Here is a 6498-nt window from a genome sequence, read left to right on the forward strand (position 1 = left end):
CATCCATCCATCCATCCATCCATCCATCACTATCCATCCATCATTATCCATCCATCCATCCATCAGTTATCCATCACTATCCATCTGTCCATCCATCCATTATCCATCATTATCCATCCATCCATCCATCCATCCATAATTATCCATCCATTCATCTGCTGTATATCTCCCATCTCATCAGTCTTTCCACATTTCTTCCATTTTTTCCCCTTTCATGTGCTCCTTTCCTTTTCCCTGTATTGTTTTATTGTTTGTGTTGCTGACTTCTCTTCCTGTTCTTAATTCCCTCCATCCTTGTGTCCGTCCCTTGGGCTCAGAGCTTAAACACTCAAATCTTTGTGGTAAGCCTTTAAAAAGCCGGTGTTAAAGTGAAGCTTCCATCTGTGATGAGTCAACTCTCATTTAAATGCTGCTCTGAAACCAAAAATCACAACACAACAAAAACAGAACAACACAAAATTAGTTTACTTTTGTACGAGTTCAGTTTAAGGTCTTTGACATCTTATCTTTTGTATTGTTTCACTGGTGATGCTTTAACTAAGCACTTTCATCCTTATTGTTAGTTTTTCTAATTCTTAATAGTTTTTTTTATAACCTGTCATTGCTTCATAATGTATTTTTAATGTAAATCAATTTAACTTTAATTTTATGGCCAATTTTTCTTTATTATCTTATGCATGTGATCACTCTAGAGCTGTCCACCATATTGGACTGCAGCTGCAATCACATTCATTAACTCATGGCTGCTATTTGTTTTCCCACGCCTACTTTCTGCTGCACTTTAATAGCAATCCTGTTGTTTCAGATAGAAGAAGGTGAAAAAACCTCTAATGGCTCTAACATAAGAAGCCCATCATGAACATAACTTATTGTCAGGAGATCAGACTTGCGACCCTCCATCTCTGGATGGCTGACGAGAGATGGCTAAACAACATCACAATGTTACAAGCTAACGTCATGCTGGCTAACATTGCAGTCTAGCGTCCTAAATCTTTTGAACTACTTTCTCTCTGATCAACAGTTTGATTACAGTCTCACATCACAGGGGTTTATTTGCTAAGTTTGAGTCTGCCCACTTTAAATCATCCACTTTAAAAAACATATCAGCGGCTAACAGCAGTGCTTGCTCACTGAAAACAACAAGTCACTGTCGTCAATCAGAAATGAGTTACTCTGACCTGTCGATGGTTCTAATTAAAACTAGGTAAGTACCTGAGCAGTGCAAACGTCTGTAGACCTTCAGTTCTTGTCCAGTTTAATTTGATGGGCTGTTTTTAACATAATGACATGAATCATGAGGCAGGTCACTGAGAAGCCTAGCGACTCAGTAAACACAGTCGGAGGAAGTAAGTAAACATATTCAGCCCAGTTTCTCCATGTAACGAGCAAGATGCAAACCTTCCTCTGAGATGGGTGGTTTATCTTATCCACGTTTGGTTTTTACTCACTTGATGTGTCAGGATTGTTACTCATCCAAAAGGTCAGTAAACAAAACCTTTATAGATTAAATTTTTCCTTTATTCCAGCTTTTTACAGACGATGTGACTTATTAACTTTCAGCATAATGAAATGGATAAAACTAACTGTTAGATGCAGCACGTGTACCCATGATTATATGATTTGAGTATCAGAGGACGCCAAAAAATCTAAAACGTCCCATCCTCTTTTTGTTAAATCCAAACAAAGTGGAACACTACAGTGAAACGAACACCACCTCGTCTGAGAGATAAAACGCAGCTTCACAAAGTGTTTAGACGAGCAAATGGAAACGCTTTCATGAGCTGAGAGGAGCTGACAATTATTTACAGGAAAATACCTTGCATTTTAACTGAGTGCCTCAGATGCAGCTGAGGCTGGTGGATCTGATGATACAGCACTTTTGATTCTGACACTAAAGAGAAGAGAAGCAACAGACAGATGGATTCACAGAGGTTCAAATGTGAAGAGAGCCTTCAAGACAACAACAGAGAGCTGGAGGAACAACTGAGGAGGAAGATGGAGGATAAACTGGAAAGAAAGACAGGGGGGGGGGAGTAAAAAGGGCGACAGAGGGCAGAGAGGGCATGTGTGTGAATGAAATGAGGGGATAAATATTTAGGAAACAAGGTGCCGGTAAGCAGGAGGTCGGGGAGGATGGATGGCAAAGCACTCAGGCACGTCCTCGCTGCACCGTCAAGAATGGTCTCTGCTAACAAACCTGACACAGGAGACAACAGCCGAACTGAAGAAAATGTCCAACAGAGGCAGCAGTGAGTCGGTCCTTGTAAACCCTGATGTTGACATTACAGCACACATTGGTGTGCGTACTCACCTCTGCAGCAGCCATCTGAGCCAGATTAATCTAATTATAGCGAGGGGTTACAAAGGTCAAAGGCCTTCCTTCTTTTCTCTTTCCCAACCTCTGACCTCTCACTGATCTCTGCCTCCCTCCATTATCTCTGCCTCAGAGGCTTCTGGGAACAGCGCTCAGCGTCTCTCAGCCCTGCGGCGATTTGGAGCTGGCAGCAGAAATGTTCCCGGGACTTTAAGTGTGTCTCGTAGGGACGGCGAGCTGTAGCCTCAGGATAGCCCGGGCGGATGTGTGGCGTTTGGTCCCGCGGGACGGAGCACAGACTGACAGCCAGAGGTCAAAGGTTCAGGTCTTCCCGGGCTCGCCCTCCCCACACACCGCCGCCGCTAATAGGTGTCAACTGCTAAATCACCTAACTCTGGTCGAGTCAGCGAAAGCCTCGCGGTGCATTTACAGGAAGACAAATGGGACTGTAAAAAGAGATTTAATGCTGGATTTATTACAGCAGCGCTGCAGGCTGCACGAGGCAGACTCGGGTCACGCAGAGCGGGAATAAAACTGTTTTATTGAGCCGTTTCTGATTCATAAAAGCACGCCGAAGTCCTGTTATCGCCTCCATTTAACTTCACCTCAGAGCTGCTCGCAGTGAAGCGTGACGCTCAGAAAGAGCTGCAGGATGAGAGGAAGACGGGCAAAGACCAACGCTTCAGCGCTGTTTCAGTCCAGGTTCAAACGCTGCACAGAAGCTCCACGAGCAGCTCCTCAGACGCCCCTCGCTCTACAGTCATCATCACGTTACCCTGTGTCCTGCTCCATCACAGAGGACAGCTGACCTGCAGCTTTGCGTCACTGGACGCTCATTAACCAATCACCGCACACTGTGCTGGTTTGAGGCTCCCTGCTCCAGTTTGGATCTAATCAGTGAAAAGCTGCTGTGCCGGCCTGAGATCAGCTCACTGACTGTATGAATCTCATTTCTTGTGCCGCTGCTGCACTTTGATTTGGCTCGCCGTCGTCTGCTCTGTGGAGCTCAGTGTGAGAGACTAGAGCGCTGTACGCGCCACGCTTCATCCTGCTGAGACGCCAAAGCCACCGCCACAACCCCGCCCACGCCATAACACCGCCTCCCCCACATTGGAGCCCACGCCACAACACGGCCAAAGCCCACGCCACAACCCCGTCCATGCCACAACCCCACCCACGCCATAGCACCGCCTCCCCCACATTTGAGCCCACGCCACAACACGGCCAAAGCCCACGCCACAACCCCGTCTCTCTAAGCTAATGTTTAGTGATGTCACCAGGACGCGCCCGTGGCCTCAGCAGAGTGTGGGAGAAGCGTGCTGGCACACATGGACCTCATATCTTTACCTCCCTCACTCAAAGCAACAGACAGGTTGTGTGAACGCTGCTGGCTTCCTATAAGACGGCTGGTGATGACTGTGTTTATTAAAGGTGTGCTGGGCCAGTGTGGTGTGCTGCTGTTTCTGCCTGCTCGTCTCAACCACTGAAAACAACCCACATTACAAACTGGATTCTTCAGATCCTCTCAGTTTGTCTTCTCCACCCTTTCTCTCCATCACTCCAACACAGCTTCATCTCGGCTTCACCTGTACAAAGAGATTTTCCACACCTGTGCATCTCTTTAGACGGTTTAAAGCCTCACCTTTCCTTCCTGTTCCTGCATGCACCCAGAGGTTTGCACCTTGTTGTAAACTCGTCTCCTGGTTGCAGACCTGTGATCCTGCTCCAAGAGCATGGTTCACCTTACTTCCACTCCCTGGTCATGGTTAGGCACTGAAAAGCAGCTGGTTACACAGTTTAATCACAAATTACCAGGAACCATCACCCTGGTTAACTACCGCTGACTCCTGCACAGGTACGCTGACACTCCTCCCCCCTGAGCTGTTAGCAGAGGCATTTATCATCACTTACTGGCTAATTAGTCAGATTATTTGAATAAAAAAGAGTCACAGACAGATGGATCAATAAGCAAACAATGATCACATGACATTAGAGCTGGAAATCAATCGGCTGAATCGCACCGACGCTGTGACCCAGAGAGCAGAAAGAGAAAGTCAGCAGGTTTAATGTGACAGCAGAGAGGCTGTGTGTGTGTGTGTGTGTGTGTGTGTGTGTGTGTGTGTGTGTGTGTGTGTGTGTGTGTGCCTTTATTTGTGGTATTGTGGGGGCTCACAGATCATAATGGAGCATAAACTGCCTGATGTCCAGATGTGGCTGCACATCAGGCCAGTGTTAGTTGTTCTTTCGAGCGAACGACTGAACGCAGGTAAAAGGAGATCCATGAATCTTAAGGGACTAATATTTAATCACATCTCAGACTGAAGTGTCGTTTTCATTTCTCCTGTTTTTCACTAATTGTATTTAAAGCAAAATAAAAGCATGTTTTCCTGTGTGATGACAGAGGCTGTGATTAAAGAACCATTATTGTTTTATGGGGTCATTAGCTGAATAATGGCCTTATTTTCCAGATTTCAGCTGAGAGGGTAATCATAGTGTGCACGTCTGTGCTGGTGGTTTCTGCAGTCACTGGAGCTTAGGCAGTGATAAGGCCATTGGTATTCACTGCAGAATATCTCAACCAGAACTGCACAAAAACAGACCTCAAACATTTCCTCCAAAACCCTCAAAATCAGACGCAAGCACACCAAAGAGAGGCCGAAAACATCCAAGATAAGACACTAACCACAACATTTTAGCATTTTAGATTAAAAAATAGAATCAAACAGAGATGAAAGTAGAAACAGAAGTATGAGAGAAGCTATCAGCACAAATTAGACCTGAGGAGACAGGAAACTGTCTGTTTGTGTTTTGGTTGATTTATCTTTATATGCTCAGGTTTCAGCTGCACATCATGGTTTTGGTTGGTTTGTGTTTCACGCCTTGAGTTCCTGTGTTTGCCTCGCTCGTGTCTGTTGTGTCTCTTCCTTTTTTATTTTGGTAGTTGTTCTTCTGTGGGTTCTGTGTTAGCGTTCCTTTGTCTCGTTTCCTGAACTAGTTTCAGCTGTCTTCGTCATGTCACATAAACATTGTCACTGATGTGTTGCCTGTTGTGGTTGTGAGTCCTGTTCTGTGTTCCTTTGAAAATTCCCTGTTTTTGGACTCCTTACTCCTGCCCAGCTGTAGTTTGGGATGTTTCTAGCTGTTTTGGGGTTATTCCTGTTCCCCGCCGGGCTCTGACAGGAAACCACCAAAATCAGACACCAGAGAAACTAACCAAAAAGACCAGCGCAGAGTGAAAATCACCACAAAGACACACAAAACAAGCAAAAAGAAACCAGAAGAAACACATAACACCTGTCAAACTTGTAACCAAACCCAGAATTACAACACAAACAAGCAACATGATACATTTACCTAAATCTGCAAATAAGTCATAAAAATCTGGATGTAAAATAATCTAATGTAGCGTCAGAGTGTTTTAAGGCTGTGACTTGAATGCTGCTGGATTTTGTCTTAATGTTGGTTTTTGCTGAATTCTGGCTGAGAGGATAATTACGCTGCTGTGTGAGTCTTTTCTCCCGCGAGGACGCTGCTCGCTCGTGGTTTCTGTCATTCACATCTTCAGCTCAAGGTGACCCTTCAGCTGCAGCTGCTGCTGTGAACGCACGCACACACACACACAAAGGTTTGTAATCTGATTAGAACTGGGATAGTGACACACACACACACACAGCTTGGAGCTCCAGCACACAGGCGATGATTTGAATTTAAAATATGATTTGAATGATGATGTGCGCTTGCTCTTATTCTCTGACACACAGCAGCAGGGAGCTGATTTGCATTAAGAAAACACACACACACACACACACACACACACACACACACACACACACACACACACAGAGCAAAGATGAGAATTAAGATAAAGAACGAGTCTCATTCAGACACAAAAGATTAAATTATGAGTGGATTTCAGATAAAATGAGACATTATGTGTTAAATAATGTTAATCACTGTGATAATGTCTGTGTGAGGCGCAGAGGAGGAGATGGATGGATGGATGGGTGGAATGATGGATGGATGGATGGGTGGAATGATGGATAATTCAATTAAATTTCATTTATACAGCGTCAAACCACAACAACAGTCATCTCAAAGAGTAACCCTACAGTAATACAGAGAACCCCAACAATCATATGACCCCCTATGAGCAGCACTTTGGCGACAGTGGGAAGGAAAAACTC

This window comes from Haplochromis burtoni, unplaced genomic scaffold, assembly GCF_018398535.1.
Source record: "Haplochromis burtoni strain Fernald_Lab_line unplaced genomic scaffold, NCSU_Asbu1 Contig_472, whole genome shotgun sequence".
Classification (NCBI taxonomy): domain Eukaryota; kingdom Metazoa; phylum Chordata; class Actinopteri; order Cichliformes; family Cichlidae; genus Haplochromis; species Haplochromis burtoni.